The 24,560-nt window shown below is 39.7% G+C and overlaps 1 protein-coding gene and 1 long non-coding RNA gene across 2 annotated transcripts in view; one reads left to right on the plus strand and one right to left on the minus strand.

Moving 5' to 3' along the window:
* LOC140701225 (uncharacterized) overlaps window positions 1-194 on the plus strand; it is a 60,968-nt gene extending 60,774 nt beyond the window's left edge. The window contains exon 2 of the long non-coding RNA XR_012080187.1: window positions 134-194. This is a non-coding gene — a long non-coding RNA (uncharacterized lncRNA). The remainder of the gene's footprint in view (window positions 1-133) is intronic.
* Window positions 1-24,560, minus strand: part of LOC140701208 (uncharacterized) — a 541,330-nt gene that overhangs the window by 485,894 nt on the left and 30,876 nt on the right. Inside the window, exons 3-7 of the mRNA XM_072976649.1 lie at window positions 24,261-24,384; window positions 19,374-19,467; window positions 18,974-19,094; window positions 13,773-13,893; window positions 12,308-12,431 (exon numbers count right to left, since the gene is read on the minus strand). The gene's annotated coding sequence lies outside the window, so the exon portion shown is untranslated. The remainder of the gene's footprint in view (window positions 1-12,307; window positions 12,432-13,772; window positions 13,894-18,973; window positions 19,095-19,373; window positions 19,468-24,260; window positions 24,385-24,560) is intronic.

A 24,560-nucleotide genomic window follows, 5' to 3' on the forward strand; every position in this document is an offset into this window, starting at 1 on the left:
AGGTGCCTTGCTGGCTGTGACCGAGATGTTTCTTTCTCACACAGCCTGCGTCCTTTCACTTTCCCCTTGTTACTTTAAAAAAGCCTTTCCTGAGTCACTCACCCCTCTGATTCTGAACTAACAAAGTGCTGAGTTTGCAGTCACTATGTGCATAACTCCCAGGTTTTGGCTATGTTTCCTTCGCAAGATCTTCATTACGGAGCTGCATCAAGAAGTTTAAAGAGGCTATTCTTACATCTGAGTGGAGGAGCCTGCAAAAAATTTAAATGGCTTTGAAGAGAGAGTTAACCAGGGACAGAGATGTCGCGGGTCCTAGTCAAAAGTGTCATGAGGCAAAATGTTCTCCCAAGGCTCAGAGTGGCTTCTGAACACGGAGTCGGCAGGGAGGAGGTGACAGGCAGTGAGTAGGGTGAATGATACAGGTTACGCTCCCCCAGCTGGGGAAGAATAGGTTTTTTCCAGTTTTCCAAACAATTTCTTACCACCTTTTTCTATTATTGTCACATACCATTTCCAACGAATTAAGCATATCAATGTCAGTCATTTGGGCCACTTGGGAGAAGCTACACGATGCCATTCACAGGGCTGGGGCATGACAGCCACACCAGTCTAGATTGAAAGAACAGTTGGGGTATTTGCAAGGTAATCACGGGCATGCAGCAAACTCCCCAGCTTCAATGACCTCATTTCAAAGCTGGGGCAAATAAAACTACCAAGCAAAGTGCGTGATGATTATGGCCCACATCTGTTTACTAGGTAAGTGCCTGTGAAAGCTGCCGCTTAATGGGGAATGAGTACGATCAATGAGGCCCTGTCTACCTGGCCACACGCGCCCTGCCTTCCTGCCTTGGTGCAGCAGCAGAACTTGTTTAGCTGAGATGAACACCCCCAGAGCAGCCCCGACGGGAAAGCTCCCAGCTCTGCACGGCGAGACGTGTTCCTTTCCTTCTCAGAGCTGATCACAATTTGCTGTCGTCTGTTTTTATGTTTATCACTTTTGTAACTGTCTCTCCTCGGAGTTTTTGCTCAAGCAGCACAGGGCCAGATGTGTCTTGCGGCCTGCCGGATACCCTGGGCAGGGAAACAGCCGACTCCATATCTGGCTCTGGTGCTGAACAGAGAGGGGAGAAGGCCCAGGGGCCCATGCTGAACCGAGGCCACTGAACCCAAAATTATGGTCTGATTTTGGGCAAATTATACAATCTTTTTACCATGAGATTCCTCATCTGTCCATGAAAATAACTGTCCATGGCACATAGAGTTACAAGGATTAAAGGAAATCACCAAATTCATAACCTAGCCAAGGGGCTACAAGTGCATCCTCAACAGACAAATGCTGCCTTTACGGCTCTGACACATGCTAAGCGGGGTGGCCCCACACAGTGAACGCTGCTAACTGTCAGTGAGTTAAGTGCTTCATGTGTGCTATAATACTCTTTAGATCTTACAACAATCCCAGGAAGAAACGAATATTTTCATGCCCATTTCACAGATTCACCAACAGGTTAAGAGAGTTTGCATTCTATTCCAAGGCCCTGTGGTGAAGAAATGGCGATTTAAACCGGAATTTGGGCCCAGGCCTTGGCTCCATCTCTCTCCCATCCACCTGACCACTTGCCTATGAATTCCACCTGTCCAATATACAAGTTTGCAGCCAGCCAGCTCTTAAATGCAATGTGTGCCACCGTTTGTCAATGTTGGTTAAATATCATAAACTGTTCTCAGAAACCACTACAGTAAAGAAAGCTGGACTTAAGGACTTCTGCATTGCGTTCTCCTGTAATGTGCAGAAACCCTTCCCTACACCTCCAAATCCAAGTGTATGCTTCCTCCATGTTTATGTTTGCACACGGCTTATTAAAGCAGAAGGTACCTGCAGTAATTCCATCTCGGTTGCTTTCCAAGGTTGCAGATTATCCATAATCGGTCTGTGAACGAAAATACTACAATGTGAATGAGAATACTGCAACCATGACAGTAAACAAAGAATACTGAAACCAAGTCATTAAAGGCTGCCACCACCCCCCAGCTAGGACAGGCCTGCAGCCCAGCTGCTACAGCAACTCACAATGGTGTCATCTGAGCAGACTCAGAATAAGAAAGGACAGGCTACTGGCCCGAGATAGCTAGGTGCTTGTCTAAAAAATGAATTCAGTGAGTCCAAATATTTGCTTCCTCTCATACATACAAAAGTACTAAATCCTTGAACTTGAGATACCTGGCTTTCTTTAGATAACAAGCAATCTTTTATTGTTCCAACAACCTGGTCTTTGTTGTAAAGCTCCTATATATCCTAGCTCTTCCTCAACCTCTTGGGAACAGTCCCTCATAGAGTTCTGTGTGACTGTCCGCTCAGCTCGAGTCCTCCCGCCAAATAAAACATAACTCTTAACTTTTAGACTGCACATGTATTTCAGTCAACAGTTTTGGACACCATGAAGCACCACAGCAGATTTCTCTCCACCTGAACTCTCCGAGTAACCGGAGCCTTGGTACCAGCAGTGGCCCTTTGTGCCCATCCGCCTCCTCGGGGAGTCCAGATGAATTTGGGTGAGTCTCTCCTGGTTCTCGGATCTCACATATTGGTTGATGATCCTAAGTTTTATCTGGCGGTGTATCCAGGTACGTGGCCCTCCAGTTGAAAGAAACTGAGGTGAATTACCCACCCAGTGGAGACATACTGGGTGGGGCCTGGTTGAAAGGTAATAGGAAATACCCACCTTGAGGATATGTCCAAAGGGGGGCTGGTGGAAACATATGAGGAAAATATTCACCCAGTGGAGACATCCCGAGTGAGTCCAAGTTGAAAGACACTGGGTTCAGGACTGAGTGGTTAGGTAAGAGTCTGGTCTAATATTTTCCTCAATTTGGTTACCTCCATTGAATTTTTCAGGATAAAAGTAAAACTCTTATGAGGAAACTTTCAACTCCAAAATTCGGAACATCCTCCTGGCTGGTGACAGCTTTCTCGGGTGACAGAGAGTCTTCCAGGATTGGTAGAGACAAAGGCTTCATGCCACAGAGTTGTCCCTGTGGGAAATCTTACTAGCAAATTTATTTTGAGAACCCGACCTTACAATGGGGAATAGAACTTTCAAAAAAAAATAAAGAACAGAAACGAAAAGAAAAGAAAAAGAAATGACAGATTGCCAGTCTCCAACTATTACCCCAGCCAGGTTTATGTACATACAAAACTTACAACATTAATTGGGAATAAGGAAAAAAAAAACTTACTCTGAAAATAACTAACCAGGACTGATAAAAGCATTTTTTGGAATTCTGAACTTATAAAAACAAAATCCCCTTTAGGGGGAACTTGGATTTCTCTTCCTGTGTCCTTGAAATGTAAATGTTTTATCTTTCTCTGTGTGTTTTAAGTGTGTGTATGTATGTATATATATGTTTAGTTTATTTTTTAAAGGAAACCTTGGACTCCGCCATACAAAAGTTTCAAGTATTGTGTACATATGGTGGCCACGCAAATAAATTGGGATTCTAAGCAATTCTTTGATTGTACCAATTTTCAGATATTTTGTCATCTTAAACTTTGTTGCATCAGCTTGGACCACAAAGTCTTTTAGCTTTTGGAGAGTAAACCTTTGAATTTCATTTAGGCAACACCCCGACTCTCATGTGGAAGGGCCTCTTCATCTTATTGGTTTAAAATCACTATATATATATATATATATTTGTATATAATTTGATGGCCATATGATGGATTTTTTAATTTGGAAAAACTTTTTAATTGGTGAAAGTTTAAAGAGATCTCATTATAAACAGCTGTATTATTGGTATCTATTAAAATCAAGTTTAAATGTAGAAAAATATATCTAATGGTTAACCTAAGAACTTAGTTAAAAAAAAAAACTGGTTTGAAAAGCTACATTTGTGTTTTTCCTTCCCGATAAATGTTTCTAGATATGCTAATAAAAATTTAGGATAATTAATGTTAATTATGTTGAATAACTGGAAAAATGATTGTAAAAATGTCGAAAAAAAATAAGTGGCTTATCCCAAAAGGATAAATATTTTTATATGGTTATTTTGAATCAAATAAATAAAATGAACATTTTTGGATTTACAAACAAGGTTTTGATACTACACAACGTAAAGTTAAAAAAAAAGGGCCAAAGAGTTCACCTACTCCCCCCCAAGATTAAAGTTCAAACAAGTCCATTTTATTTACCACAGTTTAAAATATATGTATATATAGACTGAAATACTTGATCAATAATTGGGATAACAGACCAATTAATGAAATTAAAAACTGAGAAGTGCCTAAGCTCTTTGGCTGAAACTTGGGCATCCTAGAGACTTCTATAAAATTATATACAATGCACAAAAAAAAAAAAAAGGTTTCTTGCACTCCTTCTAGAAATAAGAATTATTGATTAAACTTAATAAATATAAAAATTAAAGGTATAAGATTTAATAAAATTGAGATAAAAGTTTGTGAAATTGGTATATTTAAATGGTCTTTATACAAAACTTTTGCTTATGTTGTGGGATACATATGTTTCAGAGGAAAAACGTTTCTCCTTCTTGGTATTATGAGGCTGGGCACATATCTGTCCCTCTGAAAATATTAATTGAACAAATTAAAATAAACCAATATAGTTACATAAGCCTTCCAATATAATGTAAAACTAAAAACTAATTTGAGTGGCTAATAAAAAAATACAGGTTTACCCTGGGTTTAACTTATAACACAAGGAAAAGGGACCTTACTAAATGCATTATGCAAGTTTTGGAAGACATAATTAAGTAAACCTTAAAGTTTTATTACATGGAATTCTTTGTTTACAGCTCTTCTCACTGATACAAAAATGCCAATTAAGGAGGTAAAATTGGGTCTGGGTGACAGAGCAGTTATCTGGGGACCTGGAAGTCAGTGTCTTTGTCTTGCAGATCAGAAATATAAATACAACAAACAGTGACCTAGAACTGAGCCTAAATAGCTCAACGAAATAAAACTTAAGGCCAAGAAATTTTTGGCATATTAGAACTCAGAACTCTGACGGGTCCTTCAGACTTTGTGAAGAAATTTTAACTGTCTGTTTCATAAATAGTAAGCCTTAGTGATTTGAGCAAGCAAATTCAGCTTACTCCAACTATTATTATACCTATCTTATAAGTAAGTTTTAAAGTGAAGCTATGAGATCTCTAGCTTTTGTCTGATTATAAGCCTGTGTACACATTATAGAAGTGAGATATTTCTACTGCTAAAGAAAAAAAAATCAAAGTCAAAGAGCTCTGCTTAATTGACATAAAAATATAAGAGCTTAAACATTAAGAATTTTTATAATAAAAACTGAACAAATTGACTTTCAGCGTCATGTGAATTGGAAAATATTCAATATTAAGATAATATTTGATATTGTTTAGTTTAAGTATGTTCTAATTAATATAGACATCTTTAAAGTCATCAATATTATGTATAATACCTTTACTGTACCTAGGTTTAATGAAAGTCAAATAAGATCCTGTTATATCTGTTGCAGATTTGTTAAAAAAAATAAAAGTAATGTGCTGTGGTAACATTTTAAGTAAATTAAATGCAAATGAGATGAGAGCTTTGGGTAAATATTTAAAATATATTTTTAAAATGTATGCTTAAGATAATCTCTAAATGTTTGGTATCTTTAGATTCTAGTGTTGTGCTAAATTAAGTTAAATTACAAGATTTTATTAAATAGCTATGCCATTTTCAGATAAAATAACATTGAAATACGAATTAGTTAACATTTAACTTCCTCTTACAGTGAAACTAAAGGTGTATAGAAATATTAATATATGATTGGTGCCACACGGAAATAGTCTCTATTAGTAAGGGAATGATCTCAGTATCTTAGGAAAGTAATATAAATATGTAAAGGAAGATATAAGAATGGAATTATATTTTGTTAATGAAAAATAGTGACTTTCTCCTGAACCTGGTTACTTCTGAATGGAAGAAAAATAAGGGACACACTAATATAACTATAGAAAGCTGTGGAAGGCTTGTGGAAAAGGAACCCCGAGGAAAGAGTTTTGTACATGGTCAGAATTGGCTAAGTTTAGAAACAAATTGGGCAACGTAAATGAATCTTAGAAGTAAGCTGGTACAAGATTAGAATTGTTTTTCTCTCTGTTAAGAGGAAAAAATTTTCTTAAAATGTTAATCCACCTTCAGTAACAGATTGTAAAACTTCTTATACCACTTAGCTGATCTGTTCTGCCTTTACATTTGACGTATTTTCTTGTTAATGAATTAGTACTACTTTACAGTGATCTATATGTTTATCTGACCAAGTGTTCTGAAATCTTTCAAAAAGCTCCCCAAATATAAAATTCTAATTAATTAAATAAAAATTAATTTAATTAATTAAAATTCTTTTAATCTCCAGTTAAGTTTGGGATGCTACAGAAGGCCCCTGAAATATCCCAAAGAGAGATTTTAAACTATAAATTTTCATTTGGCATTTTAAATAACATGGAATTGTCAAATGAATCATAAAACTTCTAAGGTTATATTGAATGAGACAATATTATTAATATAGATATTGTAGAAATTATATGGACTCCCTAAAATTCTGGTATATCTGAAATGTTACCAGTGATAATTATGGGTATAGTGAACATGTTTCTTTATTGATTATAGTGTAATGGTGTTTAACCATGCTTTTAAATCTTTTGTCATTTATAGACAGTTAATTGTTTTCTTCTGATGGTTTTGCAAAATGCTTTCTCTTCAAGGAGATTTACTGATTTCTAATAAATTTCACACTATAGCAGTGAACTAAACTGGGTAAGACATTTTAAAGTTCTAATGAAAACTCTCATTAAAAGAATTAGTTACATGGGACTGATTAACCTGTTGAATATGGTTATAATTTTTGATATTGTTTGAAATACTACTGGATTTTAACCTGTTTCCCAGACATAAAGAATCTCTTCTCCTTAAGCTAGTTACGGTTCACAGCAATTTGATAAATTATACCTATGTAATCACACTTGGAACAGTTATCTTTTCTCTCTATCTGATCCCTCAAGAGACTAAAACACTTAGGTCCCCAGTGGCTTTATCAAATTAGGGAGATCATCTCCTAACAGATATAGGAGTATAAAGGTATTTTAAGGATTTTAAAGAGAAAAGAATTTACCTAAATCTGTAAGGCAGAAACCCATGAAAAGCCTTGACGTGGCTTTCTTGGCCTTAGCAAACCTTAACATTCTACCCTGAGACTCCGTATTAAAACTTCCAACACAGCCAATTTAAAAAAGCCTATATGATCAAATAATCAGACTTAACTTGGAAAAACTTAATCTTGATTTGGCTATATTTGAGAAAACTGAGGGTAACTTAAGAGAGAAAAAAATTATATTTTAGTGGATATTAAATTCTAGTTTTGTTAATTGAGGTCCATATTTACTAAGACACTTCCCAGATCATTCCTTGCTGTTATGTCACATTACTGTACAGTTTAATTGAATTATGAAAAGGATACTCTAGGTTTGTTCTGAAGCTCAGTAATCTATCCTTGGGTAAAGTTCCAATGCCTCATGACCTGCAGCCAGGGGATTATACATACTGCAACAGGCATGACTTAAAGAACTGTCTCCAACCTGAATGGAAGGACCCTTTTTCAGGTACTCTTAACTAGACCATACAAACCAAAGCTGAAGGAAACGGAGTCTCGGATTCATTTCCTATCAGAAACATCCCCTGCAGTGCACTGGCCTATCGAGCGCTGCTCACCTTAAAACAATGCCCAAATGGAGAAAAAGCTACCAGACCAGGATGAGAAGAAGACGTCATCTGAGCTAGACAGCTGACCCAAGACACCGGACCAGGACTGTATACCAACTACTTTGATAATTTATCCAACCTTTGATTATGAACTACTCCACTTGTTAAGTTTATGATAAATTACCTATGTCTAGTACTTCTGTGTTACCTTAGTGGGTTTCCCTACTCCAAGGCTCTAACTAGATAGCCCTCAGAAACGTTATTCTAAAAAGAAATTATAGTTCTGTTTAGGCCACTGTTGATCTTACAAAGTGGGAGATTTCACCTGGCCAATTAATACCTGCTCTGACCCTGACCATAAATATGAACTTTCTCATAGGATCAAACTCAGAAACACAAGCAAAATTTTAACCCAAAAATACAACTTCTCGACTATTAAATTCTTACTCGTGACTTTATTAACATTACTAGCTGTATTATTTATATTCTGTCTATTTTACAAAATTGTTGTCTGTTACATTTCCCAATGTGTAACTAGGCCCACAAGATTGATGATGGCTAAACATCTTGAAGAAACAGATGAAATTTATAACCCTGAATAAAATAAATATAATAGTGTGATTCTAGGTATGGAAATGAGCAAAGAAGGGTTAACACTTTCTGGATCATAATAGACTAGTAAGACAGGTGATCCAGATAACTTTTAGTATCAACAGGGCCTGATAAAAAAACTAACACCTTGAGTGGCAACTCAGAAGATTCTTCACCTGAACTAGGAATGAGCCATCCTAGCACCGTGGGACAAAATTGGTCATGAAATGTCTCTCAAAATATTGGTCGAATTTAGGACCAAACGGGAGCACTGTGAATGAAAATACCACAATGTGCATGAAAATACTGCATCCATGACAGTAAACAAAGAATGCTGAATCCAAGTCATCAGCGGCTGCTGCCAACCCCCAGCGAGTACATGCCTGCAGCCCGGCCTGTCAGCCACTCACAGTGGTGCCATCTGAGCAGACTCAGAGTAAGAAAGGACAGGATACTGGCCCTAGATAGCCAGGTGCTTGCCAAAAGAATGAATTCAATGACCCAGATGTTTGCTTCTCACCATACATAGAAAAGCAGTAAATACTTGAACTTGAGATATCTGGTTTTCTTTAGATAACAAGCAATATTTTATTATTCCAATTACCTGGTCCTTGTTGTATGCTTCTATATATCCTAGCTCCTCCCCTACCTCTTGGGAGCAGTCCCTCAGAGTGATCTGAGAGGCTGTCATCCCGGCTCGAGTCCTCCAGCCAAATAAAAAAAGCCCTTAACATTTAGGCTGAACGTTTATTTCAATGACGTTCCAGAATAGACACAACTCATCAATTCTGTAATGGAACACACTGAATCAGGAACCAAAAGCGTGTTTTAGTCCGGAAAATCTCCAGGTTCCTATTTCTTCCTGTCATTATACAATCCCTCCAGAACTCATTAATTTGCTGTCTGCTCCTCTGGCAACCAAACTCATAGAAGACTCAACTCAGCAGAGCGCCCTGCTGGGGAGAACACCCCACAGAAGCACTGCAGGCTGCCTGCCCTCCTGCACGCTCTGCTCACCCTTGGTGTCCACCGTGGAGACCAGGCCAACAGAGCTGTTCCTAACAGCTACAAAGTCAGACACGTTAAATAAATCATTTTATTTTATATGATATTTTACGTATATACACATCTCTGAAAACAGCTTTGCAGAAGCTCAAATCTTCAACATCAATCCCCAAAGGCAAATCCGGTCCCCAAGGGGAAACAAGACTTAAGACGACGCTAAGGCCTCCAAAGTCCTCTCAAGGACCGTCAACCAAACTGCCTGCAGGTCTGCAGCTGCAGGCGGTTACATGTCTGCTTTTAAAGCAACCCCTTCCTGCCCTCGGGTATTACAATGTCCCTCTAAGCCCTCCCGTCTCAGGGTAAAAGCAGCCGTTGCAGAACCTTGCAGGGAAGCACTGACAGGACTGGACAAAGAGGATCAGAGCTAAGCTAATACTTCTGATGACACGACCTTGTCACTGTGTCACTTTACAGATGAATATATATAGAGAGAGATGTGGGGTGATATTGCTCAAAGTCACACAGCTAATAAGTGGCAAAGTCTATAACTCTGTTCTTCCCTTTGGCGTGACACCCCAGCTGGGACGCCCACAGGGTTCTCTCATGCCTGCCTGAACAGTCCTCTCCTGTCACTCATAACCCACCACAGGGTCTGACCCTAGCCTGCCTTTTCAGCATCTATTCCCTCCAGTCTCTCAGGAACAAGGCCGTTTGGGCCACTGTATGACTTCCGGCTCCCGGAAACCTCATTGCTCAGGCTGGTCTTGCCTGTGCATCCGGCCCGCTGCTCAGAGGCTCTTCCTCCCCTGCAGGTGTAGGTTTCCAATCTCCGCAGGGACACCCCCTCAGGGGAGCCCTCTTCTCGCTCTCAGCACGACAGGTGTCCCAGGCCACATCCCGAGCTGCCCCATTAGGACAGTGTGCGCCCAGATCTGTTAATCAGACCAGCAGCATCAGAGCCAGGGATTATGCCCGGGCCACCCTGCAAAACTACTGCCCGCCTCACAGCCCCCAGCCAGCAGGTCACCTGGAAGTCACAGCAAGTGCCCCACCCAATCCAGAAGCCTCTTCATTTGCCAGCATCGCTGATGACTGGTTTCCAAACTTTGGTCAGTTTCGCACAAAACAGCACCTTCAACTGTGAAGCAGAGGGTTTCGCTTCTGCTCCCCATCCTTACTGGTTATGTCAAGGAAAACAAAGAGGCCTTTTCTCAACACTTTTATAAAGACACCCTCCCACCCACAATACTCATATGCTCAAGAGCTTTGGATCCACGTGATTTTTTTTCTCTTATGATAAGCGGCTCAAAACACTGCAGGATTCCTTCTATTTAGATGGTATTTGTACTCAGTTTATCGGCTTTAATCTGTTTTTGTCTCTCTTTTCAATATCCCTAGCAGTTGCCACCTCTTAATCCCTTCAGCAGCCTCCCTCCCAACATCTACTCTAGGAAATCAGCTGTGATGAGGGGCCCTGGGGCAGTCACAGACGATGCAACTAAGGCAAAGAGAGGGTCCATAATTTGCCCGAGAAGATCAGCTTCAACCCCCAACAATGTGTGTCACGTCCCTGTGTTTAACTCTTATGCTAAGCAAGATAACTTTTCGTAGATTATGGTTATAAACAGATGAGGTATAAAAATACATACAAGGACACATATCTACTCTAAGATGCTCACTAACTCCACTATTTTGTTTCTACTTATTTCTATTAAAAAATATTAAGAGCCTCTGCAGTCAGTATAGCAAAATGTTACTGGGCTTTAAATCCAGAATATAGAGGTGTTAATTGTGTCCTTACTCATACTTATTTGTATGTTCACAAGACAGAATTATTTGAAAGTCCCTCTCACCTCCCCCTATTCACTACTGGCTCTCACCTGAGCTCCCAGACCACACATCTAACAACCTTTCACTTTACCCACAGCTGAACTCATCAGTTTTCCGCAGAACTCCCTCTGCAGCTTTCCCTCCTCAGAGCACAGAAGGACCATCATTTAACTCATTAATCCACCCAGAAACCTGGGCCTTACTCCATCCTGCATTCACAGACAGCCTTCATCCTTTCCTTTTTGCCATCTAAACATGCCTTCAATATGTTCGCTTTTAAACACTGACCGTCCCACCGCTCAAGTGGAAGCCACCAACACTGCCCACCTGGACTCATGAGTCTCCTAAGTGGCCCCACAGCCGCTCTCCCTTACTTGAGACAAATGGGACTGTGTCACTCCCGCGCTTTTTGGACTCTTTTCAGACCCACTCTTCTTAGAAGAAACTCCAAGTTCTTCACCAGGTGAAAGTCTTTGCCATGAAATTGTCACCTCAGGGAGGGCAGGACCCGCCCTCTCCCCTCGGCCCCGCCCTCTGGCAGAGCATCAGCTTGGGAGGACCTGCTGAGCTACACCAGCCTGTATTCTAAACCTGGTCTGAGTTCTTAGCAAACTGCTTCACTTATCCATACAATTCCAAGGTAAATTAGAAAGATTTTAGATGTTGAGCTAGACTATTGATTTTGGGATTTTGCACTAGCAACCTGCAAGGACATATTCTAAAGATTCTGTCTTCTTAAAACCACACCCAGGTTAAAGGAGTATTTGTGGAATGTCTTCGGAGGAAAAGGGACTGTACTTTTACAGGCTTTATGTTTTATAACATGAACAACCCGGACAGGGTCACAAATGGAACCGCCTCACAAGTGACAGGAGACAGGTGAGAGGCACAAAGCAACAGGTCGCAAAGTTGATTCTCCAGCCCCCCCAAAAAATTCCTGAAACAACCAAAAATTCTGAATTTTAAAAGTAAAAGAGTATCATATAGAGAAATGAAATAAATAATGCTCTTCATCAGGGTTTCAAGATCTCACTCCAGAGTTTTTAGCAGGCCATACTGAATCCTAGCACAGAAAAATCAAATGGACTTGTAGTGAGAAAGTTCCAGGAAAACTGCAGTAATTCCTCCACTTGTGTAAAGACATACACTCACCTGCTGAAGGTGAATGTAGACCGCATTCTGGATAAATTCTGAAGCTTCCAGTCTCCGCTTCTGGATGCCAAGGACATGGACAGCTTGGAAGCATGCTTCTAACTCAGTCACCGGCATTTTTACACTGCAGGGGAAACAGAGGCACCCAGTCAAGGGCAGAGATGTTCCTGTCGTGTCTCACAGGCCGTGCCTCGGGGATTCAGTGCCCTGCAGCAGCCCGGCCCCAGGCAAGGACCAGCAGCGTTTTCCACCCAAGCAGGAGGGGCACTGTGCTTGAGAAAGCCCTTCTCCGATGGGGGCAAGAGGGGCTGGTGGGGTTGAGTGAACCTATAAATGCCCACAGAAATATGCCTGCATTCATTCAAGTGATGCAAACAAATGTAGCAGGCTATTTAACAAAATTTCAACTGTCAGTGGAAATTTTGCCATTCCTTTCCGCATGTCCACTGCACTCTGAGACAGGCTTAGGCTCTCTTACACCTGCAGCTCTGTGCAATAGTTGTGAAGTCATTTTACTTTACAGATACCACGGTTCTGCCCAGGGTGATATCCAGCCCAGAGAGGTGGCCCAGGCCAATTTAAAGCTATGTGGCTTGGGCGCGGGGACAATTACAGGAGCTGGTTCCGGAGCCAGGCCCCTCCCCACCTCTGCTCCCCTCTCTCCCGAGGCCCCGCTGCCAAGCACTCAGGCTCCATGAACTTATGTCCTACTCTTCTACTCTACTCCAAACCCTTTTCCTTTTCTTTTTTTCCCTAATTATTCCCAGCTGGAGTGATTTTTCAATCTCAATATCTGAAAAAAATTCCTGCAGCCGAAAAAGAGGTCTCCAGAGGTCAATGCCCATATGCTGGTTCCTGAAGAGAGCCCCTGGCTACAGGGACCCTCACCAACACTCACGGGGCATCAGAGATGTTGCAGGGTCGGCCACCCCCAACAAGAGTTTGCTGTCACCCCAATGCCTGCACAGCACCCCTGCTCACAAAATATAGTTGGTCCACTTATCGGTTATTAAGAAGCAAAAATACAAAATTGCTCATGTTTCTTACTAAAATTATCTATGAAGCTGGAGAGGGAATTGTAATAAAATATAACTGTTTTTACCCTATGTTAGATCTGTTCCTTTGGGTTTAAACCTGTGCCCTGTTTCCTAGGCTCAGACTTGGTAGCTCTGCACCATTTGAAAAAGAAAGTTGCCTTTAGCCTGAAATCTACAGGAAAGCCTATTCTCCTGGCCCTGATCTTTAAAAATGTTAGCTCATCTGCACTTCTGTAGAGATGGCAAGTTGCATACTAGAGAATAGCCTTTGTTTTTTTGGAGGTTTTACAGGGGTACCATGATTTGATCCACGTGGACAGCTGCAAGAACAGCGGATTCAAAGGACAAACAATTCATAAAGCAAGAAGTATGCAACAACCAACCACAACCCCGCCCCTTTTTAGTATAAAAGGAGACTGAATTCTTACTTGGGGAAGATAGTTCTCCAGGACATCAGTGTGCCGTCTTCTGGGTCTGCCAGTGTTGCAAGTGAAGTCACTATTCCTTGCTCCAACACCTCATCTCCCGGTTTATTGGCCTGTCATGCGGCTAGCAGAACGAGTTTGGACTCGGTAACAAAATGACTGCATTGGAGGTAGTATGTCTCCAATGTTTCCTTGTTTCCAATATGTAACATGCACATCATTTATGATCTAGTGCAAATAATTCATCAAAGACAACCACAAAAAGAAACTATACTCACCTAGCTATCAACATTGAAGTCACAACCTGTCAATTTTATATGCTGTTGAACAACACAATGGAAAAACTTAACATAGGGAGTTGATTCCACGGAAATAAAATTATTTCTACTCCTTCAATACTTTTTCTTTTCTTTTCTATTTTATTTTGTTTTGCTTATTGAAAGGAAAATAAAAGTCAAGTCATTTTATTTCACGTATTTTTGTTATAGCTACATTCTTTAAATACTACAAAGAGATTTAAATTGCAAAAAAATTGTTCATATATTAGTATAAAGATATATACACAATCAATGGGGATTAGGAAAGGAATGGACATTTACTAAAAATCCACTGCAATCCTGTCTTTTACAAGCATATCCTGGAATATAAGCTGTATGATCCAGGGGCCCCACCCCCATTCTCACTGTTGTGTCCCTTAGTAATCAACTACTAAGGCACCAGCATAGAATCATGTGATCAGTATTTTAGGAATAAATTAGGGAATTAGCTCATTCAATTCTAAAACAAAAACCCTAAAATAAATACTGAACTTATTTACAGATAAAGAAAATTGGAACCAAAAAGTAGTTATTTCCCCAAGGTCACAAAGCTAATAACTGATAAAGACAAGATTTGAACTCATCTGCCTGATTCTAAAAACTAAGGTGGAAATCCCATTTGACTGGGGAGGGTCCAGCAGCACAGCCTATCACCCTATCTTTGTTCAGATCTAGCCTTAGACAGCCTGAGACAGCACCCCATTCCTATTGAACTTGAGGGCAAATGATAACAATAAGGATTTTATATCCAGTAGTTTGTTAGATCTCATTTATATAAAGTGTCAGCAGGTCAGCAGAAAAACTCTGGAAAATATGAGTGGGTCCAGAGCTTTCTGCTGATTAGTAACTCAGTCTCTCAGGACATAGTGACCTTCCCATGAGAGGCCTCATGGACATAAACTAAAGGCAGCTGAGCAATGAAAACTAACAAGAACCTGGAACTCAAGCAAGAAGGTTCCCTGCCATCCCCCACCCAGTTGCCTCTTCACCCGCGTGGACACGATGGCAGGAGACCCAGGTTCTTGTCCAAGGTACATCATCATGGATTCTCATCCATAAAAATTTATGACTCTATGCTGTCTTATGTCCATTAAAACTCAAATATGATAACACCAATATCTCAGCAGACTATCTATGTCTCCACTTCCTGTCTTCTAATAGGAGAATAGTTTTATGGACAAAAAGCAGAAATCCAATTTAAAAAACCATGCACGAAGCCAGGTGAAATTCTGCTTAAGAGACTGCTCTCACGCTCAGTAAATGAAAACTCAGTAAAAGTGGTGCTTCTCCCTCAGCAAATGGGAGGTAGCCTGATGTGTGTGTGTGTGTGCACGTGTGTGTGTGTAAATCAAATACAATGAATTCTGGGATGTGTACAGTTTTTTTTAAGTCACTGTCATTTCATGGGAATGAGCCAACATTTAAATAATTTGAATCTAGTGTTCTGAGAGAGTCTCAGGCTCTTGGTGGAGGAGGTGAAAGGGGAGAGTGAAGGAGAAAAGAGGTACATGAAGCAAAGAAGTAAGAATACTGCCAGGGAAAGGCAAGACGTTAGTTTTGTTCTTCCTTGCACCACATACAATTTAGGGACTCGCTTTCCGCTGATGACTTATCGAGCATTGAGTTGCAGGAGAAGAGGGGACAGCTCATTGCTCACTGAGCTTGTGACTGTATGTGGCATCTTATAGACACAAATCATTTACCCTGATCAAACACTCTAGCAGCAGGCTGTAATTCTCCTGTTTTGAGAGACAACAAAGCAGGAGTTCAAACAGGTTGCATAACTTGACAAAAGTCAGAGGTCCAGTAAATTAAAGAGGATTAATTCAAACTCACATCTGAATGCAGAGTCTGATCTTCCCACTCCCAGGACTGGAAAATCCTTAACACAGGCTCCCCAGCTCCCCTGCTTTGTTCCTGGCACCAAGCATTTCCCATGGCAATGGTCACCATTTCTCACAGACACAGCGCTCTGTGCAGCAAATGACCTTGATCAGACCTTGATCATCTACCTGCCACGCCCACCAGGCTTCACCATACAGGTAGGAAAGCTGGCTTTCAAGTGCATACAAAGCCATTCCTTGTCTAACCTGGGCTCTTCTGTGGTTTCTCCAGCCTAAAGGCAGCCATGACACTGCTCACAGTTTGTACATGAGCCACACTACCTCTCTCCATCTGTCTCCCCACCTATACTACTTAGCTATGACCATTTTGAGAATCTTTGACACAAATTTTTAAAAACAAAAAAGAAAGGATTCTGGAACAACTACTTAATACTTACAATTTTAAATGACAAATTACAAAGTGAGTATTTACAAACCGAATCTTCCTTTCTAAATTTCAGTTTTAAGCATTTAAAAATATAATAGCAAAAAATTTTCACTTACAAAATTGACAAAAACAGAAACAATAATCTGGAATAAGTTAAAAAATAATGCCCATGTTCTAAATGGAGAAACTTCAGGACTGTACTGAGGGGTAAAGTAAGAGGTGAGAATGTAGAGACATAAACAAATTGCATGGAGGAAAGCAGTTTTGTAAAGATGTAAGTTCTCATCAGAATAATTCAAAACTTACTAAAAAATCCCATGACAACTCCAATCTGATTTTTTTTAACTTGAACAAAATATTTTGGAATTCTTCAGGAATAATAAAATCATAATACTAGACAAGAAAATTTGGGATGGAAGAAAAGAATCAAAAAAAATTCAGACTGCCAATTATTAAATAAATTTTTACAATATGTAAGTTATGGTGCTGGAGTAAGAAAGACAGATTGACAGAAGGGAACCATGAGCTCAAAAAGAGACTCTAGTGTATATAAGTATTTTGTAAAGGTGGGATTTCAAATCAAAGAGAAAAGTATGACTTCTATAATTGTCCTGAGACAATCTGAGAATCACCTGGAAAGAATAAATACTATTCCTCTCATAAGGACCACAAGATAAATTACAGACAGTGATGTAAATATTAAAAAGTACTAATAACAGCAAATACAACACTTTGCTCTTATTAACTCAACTTACCCTTACATTAACAAGCACTATTATCATCTCCATCTTAGAGATTAAAAAAAACCTACAGAGGAGATTTATTCCAGTATAAGAAATTATTTTTAAGAATAATGTCAAAGATAAAACCCATAAGGAATACATTTATTATCATAAGAATATTTTGAGACACTACCAAAATAAAAATCCTCCTAAACAAAATGAAAGGCAAGAAATGACAAGAAAAAGCTCTGTGATACATGTTGTTGAAGACAAGAAGTTAATGTTCATAACATACAAAGAGCTTCACAAAGCAACAAGAAGCTCCCCCACTTAAATGTGTGCAAAGGATAAAAGGAATCATTCATTTTAAAAAAGTCAAATGGCTGATGAGTGAAAAATGCTCAATACCTCACTGGTCATCAAATGCAAACTAAAACAATGAAAAAGCACTTTTGCTCATCATATTGGCAAATATTTTTAAAAGATATTCTAGCTAGTGTCCATCTGTGGGAGAAGAAACCATGAGCGACATTTTCAGAGGACGACATGTCAATGGATATGTAAACTCTGAAAAACGTACGTACACACTGACTCAACACCACTTCTACGAATCGTTTCCTTTAGGAAAAAACAAATTTAGTCCAAAAAGATGTACCCATCAGGGCATTTACACAGCACTGTTTACAATGGTGGGAAGAAAAACTGAAGTGAAATCATATCCAGCAATAGAGAATTCGTTACATAAGTAATTGTGCATCTTTTCATTCCCCTATGGAAGGAATTTCTAGAGTCACTTGAAAGGAGTCTGTGATGAATGTAAATGTCACATCCAGGGACTGAATTTCCAGAAGCCTTAACTAAAGGAATACTCATAAAAGATCACAGGAATGTCTGTACAAGAAGGATGCCAGTCAAATATCCTTTCTGACAGTGGAAAATGGAGAAAACTTAACTGTCCACCATCAAGACAATGATGCGGTAAATCACGACGAGCTGCGAGCAATGAGGGAGCCGGCGTTTTGCCGTGGTCCAGGGCCTTGTCCACAGCATTCTCTCACCAAAGGTGTGCGTGGGAAAGAGACCACACCCGCAAATCAGGAGACCCCTCCACTCTATCTGAAAGGACCGGGTGAGTCTGGAGTGGGAGGACGTCTATGATATACACCTGAGTGATTAAAGCGAGCTGCAGATAAACATATAGTATGGTCTCATTTTTAAATAAAGCATATATACACACACGTATACATGGAATTCTCATATGTGTGTATATATGTATGTCATAGGCATAAAGGTCATGAAATATATATACCAAATTTTCAACAGCTTTTAATCTTCGGAAATAAGGGGAAGGGAGGTAGGGCCTTCCTGTACCACCACAGTTCTCTTTTCAGTATTTCAGTTAAGTATACTTGGAATTTAAAAGTTTATTTAAGTCCGAAGTAAAATGGACGATGCCTCCACAAGACAGAATGCTATACTGGTCATCAAAAATCATCCCAGAGGAGATAGAATATTGTAGAAAAACATATAAAAAGCCGAATGGAAAATGGAGGTGTCCACACAGTAAACAATCACAGAGTGCTCTCTGGTTTTTTATGACAGAGGTGATACACACTGACGAAAATATACGTTAACGTGTTAATTATTATCTTTGAATAGCGGGACAAGGAAAGCCTCTTTTGCCCACTTTTTCAGACTTATTATTTTAAATGCACATTCTTTTTCATCTGAAAAAAAGCATTTTTAGGTGTGTAGTACTACGCATTGGAGAATAATACAAGAATACTTAGAGAAACAAGTAACTAGGAGACAAGGCAGCAGCATCACAAAATGTAGGACGGGCGATCCTGATTAACACCATGCAGTTACATAAGGACCCACAAATTGAGAGCACCTGCTGTAACAGGGCATGATCCCCTTCTATTTGTCAGCAGTGTCTTCAGGCCTGAGGCAGTTCTGAGCACGGCCAGTGTCAGTGCTGGTGTCTGGATTGATGCTACTGGGGGTGAGGGCACCTGCAAGCCGAGAGGAAGAACAGAAATCATCCTCTGCCTTTTCTGTCTTGTTTCTTTGTTACTTTAAAAGAGAGGCATATATAAGATAAACTGTGTATCTACCCAAATGAAATTTCAGTAATGAAATCGTTTTTAAAGACTTCACAGCTTATATTCTGCCTATAACTGTCTTTTCAACAAAGCATCATATTTATTAAATGTTAATTAACTCAGTTAATTAACTCCCTGTTGAAACATTCTAGTAAAGAACATGAAATGCAGTATGTAAAAGAACCACACCTGCAGTGACTAGCTCAGCTGTCTTGACGGCAGTGCAGTCAACCCCCACCATCTTGTGGCCCTGAGCTCCTGATGCTGGTAAGACATCACGCTGCTGCCTCAGATGGAGAGAAATGGTGAAAGCATTTCTTGAACCCTACAGCACTGACAAAACATAACTGACAAATCCCAGGCTCCTTTGAGGCTCTCATTTTCTGTTTCTGGCCAACCCCCGTCAATGAGCAGAACCACCGAATTCCTGAGCCATGGGACTCACGTGGGAAGGAGTTTTGGAGAAATTTCCAGGTATAGAATGTAACCAACTATACATAGAACTCTGAAAAAAGAAAAGATGCCATACTCTGATTTTGGAAGACACCCAAAATATTCTCCTGAGCCTTAGTAGCTGGAAAGGCTGAGCTTCTCCTAAGCCACTTATTTATTTCACAGCCAGTAAGCATCTCCCACAAACCCTGCTTCCCTGTGTCTGCTGGGAGCTTGAAGCACACTGCTGCTGTCGATCTTATAAGTCACAGGGCAGAGGCGTGTGTCTCACGCCTGCAACCCTCACACAGGCTCGCCTCCTAGCCTCACTGTCTGAACTTGGCTCCATTTTCTCACCTGTTTATTTAGTATCTGTTCTTCTGTAAGCTGCCTGAAATGCGTTTTGGAACATGTCAGAAGAATCAGTGGGTTGAGAAATGGACAGATTGAGAGGTGAGAGATGGGCAGACAGAGAGAGAGACTCCAAGAAAAGGGGAAAAAATAAAATTTCCTATGCAAACCCTCTTCTAATCAGGGAAGGAAACCACCACGGAAAAGTGTGAAGAGGCAGGTAGCTTAGGACTGTTTCCTGGATTCCATGAAAAGTCACACCAAGAGATGAGAGGGTAGAACTTTAAATAGTAAAAGAAAAAAGTATGCATGCTTGAAAAATATATCTACAATATGTACTTTCTAAAGAATAGACTCAAATCAGCAAGGCCCAATAACACTATACTTGGGTATTTACAGAAGTGAGAATCCCATCTCCAAACCACAAGGCATCCCTTCGGAACACTGACAGTCTACATGGGGCGGTCATAAAGCCGTCACTGCAAAAGCTATGCTACCCTGCACTTATGAGGAACGAGCAGCTGTGCTCAGGCTGCCCACGCGCGTCACTTACACCCCACAGCACCTCTACGGGGGGGGACGCCTAGCGAGCCCCGTCTCTGCAGGACAGAAAATCAGTTCTGGAGAGGCTAAGCCAACCTACCAGTTCTCCATCACACAGGACTTGTCACTCCAGAGCAGGAATCGAACTCGGTCCCACGAATGTAACCATGGTACTACCGTGCTTTGTGTGCTGTTTGTGTGTATAATACATTTGTTTCTATCATGAAAGGGTATTTAATAAATGATCGGTTGTCTTGTCTATCTCATTAGCTTACAATTAATCTTTATACTGTTGAATAGTACTCTTTTCCCGTGAAGAAATGAACGGAAAGAGCGGAGGTCAGAATGAGGTGGGGCTCCATTCTTTATCTGGGATCTCATCTCATCGAAGTCCCCAAACAGGGAGAAGGAGCAAATGTTCTCTTTATCTTTTAAAGAGAGGGCTCCAGTGATGGTGACTTATTCAATTCCAAAACCAAAGCTGGGGAAAGGGCACATGCAGCAATTAGAGCAGTATCAGCTGTAGGAAGGCGAAAAGAGCTCACGGGAGGGCTCAGGGGGCAGCCTCATTTAATTTCAATCGATAAAACAATAACACACTCTAAAAATATTAGCATACAATGGATTTGCTCTTTCTTGACATCTAGCAAGTTTCCACAGCCCACATGTAACATTATCGTGAACTAGTGAAAGGAAGAGTCCACAAACAGGGAAAATCAATGCCACAGGCAGGCTGAAACCCAGGCTGGAGTTTAGGAAGGGAAAGGACATAGTTAAGGACTGAGGAAAGGCTGGGGGAAAGAATCATCACAATGACTCTCAAGCATCATCCAACAATCATATAATCATTCATTCAAGAGAGAGTTACTGAGGTCGTATTCTGTGCAAGATTGTACAGCGGGCGAAGCAAGAGCGCAGCATCCATGGTGGCAGCAAGTTGCGGGGCTCAAATACATTTCTGATCCCGGTAACTTGCACACTTGTCCTCAGTATAAAGGCAAAGATAAAAAAAGTAAAATAGTACTCTGTAAACTCAAAGCATAGTTGAAAAAAAAGTTAAGAAGACCTAAATACAAGGACAGACACTCCACACACATTCCTCTATCAAAAGACAGTGCTCTTGGAATGGCAGTGCTCCCCAGAGCGATTCGTATATTCAACGTGGTCTCGATCACAATCCCAGCGGGCTCCTCTGCAGAAACTGACTACCTGCTGCTACAATTCATTTGGAAATTCGAGGATCTCAGTAAACAAAACGTACTTGAAAAAGAACAATTTGAGAGGACTTGTAATTCTCAATTTCAAACCTTACAACTGTACCTCCAGGTGAGATTAGAGGCCATTGTGAAGTTATTACTGTGTTTATCCTTATTTACTAAATTCTCTACAATGAATATTACTGTTACAATAAGAAAAATAAAAAATAAGTTATCCTTTAAAACATGCACACAGATTCATTCATTGGGAAAACATTATTTTATCAATAAAGAGATAAACAAATATCTAGTGAAAAAGGACAACTTAAAAACAAGAGTGCATTTGCATTTTTCATAAATTGAAAACTGAAAAGCACTAAGACGTCAAGTTTCTAGGGAGACCAATGCAACATATTAATAGTTATTTTCAGAAATCCTAATATAACAATGAAAACTCAGGAAAGGGAAAATCGTGACTGACAGCCAACTGCAAACACATGGAGAGCAAAGGCCTAGAAATCACAGTTCCTTTAACTCTGCTACTAACACAATAGGAGAGAAATTCCTCACTGAGGGGACAGTGGAATCCCATGCATAAGACAGGATACACAGTACAAACTGCACTAGAATCGGGGGTGATTTTCTTAGAAGAATTCTAAAGTTACAAAATTGCTGAAAAACTATTAAAACACTGACAGAAAGATTAAAACACACAGTCATATATATTATATAGAAACATATGAAGTCTGCTCCCATGTTGCATAGAAATACAAACATATTTGTTCATTTATAGGCACTGATTACTTTATCCCAGGTAGAATATTTCAATTAAAACAAATAATCAATATTACACTCCTCTTGTCAAATCTACTTGATAAGTTACTCTGCTATGTAAACATAATGTGTCTAAGATAGATCTAAAATTAGTGAAAAAAATCTTTTTATGGTTTCTTGAACTATTCTCAAAATTCAAAGCTTAATTTTAAAACAGATCTGAGAAGTAATTCTATACTACCTTTTCCCTCATGAAATAAACAACAGTCTATTGTCAAAATTCTGTCCTTAAAATGATTCACGAGCACCGTATCCTCACAAAACTGCTGGACAGCAAGGCACTATCCAGACACTGTGACCCAACAAATGAAACACAAGGAAGACAGTGACCCTATTCTGGAGGGCTTATAGTCTGTGTCAACACTGGGGTTTTTATTTGATTGATTCGATTGGGTAGCAAAATAAAATCAGTCAAGTACTTTCTTCTTTGAGCATTCTATAAGTCATGACTCTGCTGTTAGTGTCATGAGCAGGAAAGACTTAAGCATGACTTGATTAGGTCAACTAGTAACAATCATCACTGGAGAGTGAGTAATAAAGAAGTTAACTGATAGCAATGCTTCTCCATATATGAGACCTAAAATAAATCTACACTGATATCCAAAAGTAAAATGAGCAGATGAGGTCCCCAATGAGAAAAAAATCTAACAAGAAATCAAAAAAGTAAAGACTTTTTCTTTAACGATTCCTGGAAAGAGTGGAGCATAGTGGTGAAGAGCTCAGATGCTAGGGGAAAATATGAGGGTCTGAATTCCCACAGCACTGGGAAGCTTTGACACTGATATGTCAGTGAAATTCTCTGCATCTCAGTCTCCGATGCATAGACTGGGGACAACAACAGTACCCATCTCCTAGAACGGTCTAAGAATTAAGTTATTTTAAATATACAAGTTTAAATAAAATACATCAGATATTTAATATTACCCCAAAAGCACAAGGAAAAATGAAAACAGAGATAAATTGGAGTTCATTAAAATTTAAAACTTTGCTTCAAAAGACACCATCCAGAAAGTGAAAAAACAACACTCAGGAGAAAATTTTTTCAAATCATTTATCTGATTAGGAATTTGTGTATCAAAAATAAAATTCCACAGCTCAACAATAAAAAGACAACTCAATTAAAAAATGAATAAAGGATCTGAAAATATATTTTTCAAGGAAAATATACAAATGGCCAATAAGCACAATGAAACGATGTTGAATAACATTAGCTCTAAAGGAAATCAAGTCAAAACAACTAGGAGAAACCGCTTCACACTCACTACAATAGATTATAATCAAAAAAAGATTAACAAGCATTAATGAGGACACAGAGGAAGTGGAGCTCGCAGCCCTTGCTCGTGAGAACATAACACAGCGTGGCCTCTTTGGAAAACATCCTGGCATGTCCTCAGAGAATTGAATATTTGGTTTCTGAATGATCCAGCAATTCTGCTTCCTGGGCACAGAAGTAAGAGAACTGAAAACAAATATTCACATAAAAACTCCTACAGAAATTTTCACCATTACTTTTCTCCATTACTTTTCAGAGCCAAAAAACAGAAACAACCCAAATGTCTATCACGTGATGAATGGGTAAACAGAGGGGCCCAGCCATACAGTGGAATATTATTCAGCAATAGCAAAGCATAGAGTACTGACCCAGGGCCACAAGGTGGACAAATATTGAAAACGTTACTCAGTGTGAAAGAAGTCAGTCAAAATAGACGGTTCCACTTACATGAAGTGACTCGATTTGCATGAAATGTTCAGCACACGCAAATCCACAGAGACAGAAGAGTGGCTCCCTGGGGCTTGGGGAGAATGGGGAAGTTGATAATGTCTGCTTATGCGTACTGGGTTTCCTGTTGGGGGGATGAAAATGTTCTAAGATTGACTGGGATGCACATTTCTGGGCATAGAGTAAAATCCGCTGTACATTTTAATGGGTGATTTGTATTAAAACTATTAAGAACAAAAGCACCTTGGGCTAGTACCTTCCATAGTAAATGCAAATTGCTAACATTTATTACAGGAAGAA

Source organism: Vicugna pacos, chromosome 14, assembly GCF_048564905.1.
Source record: "Vicugna pacos chromosome 14, VicPac4, whole genome shotgun sequence".
Taxonomy (NCBI): Eukaryota; Metazoa; Chordata; class Mammalia; order Artiodactyla; family Camelidae; genus Vicugna; species Vicugna pacos.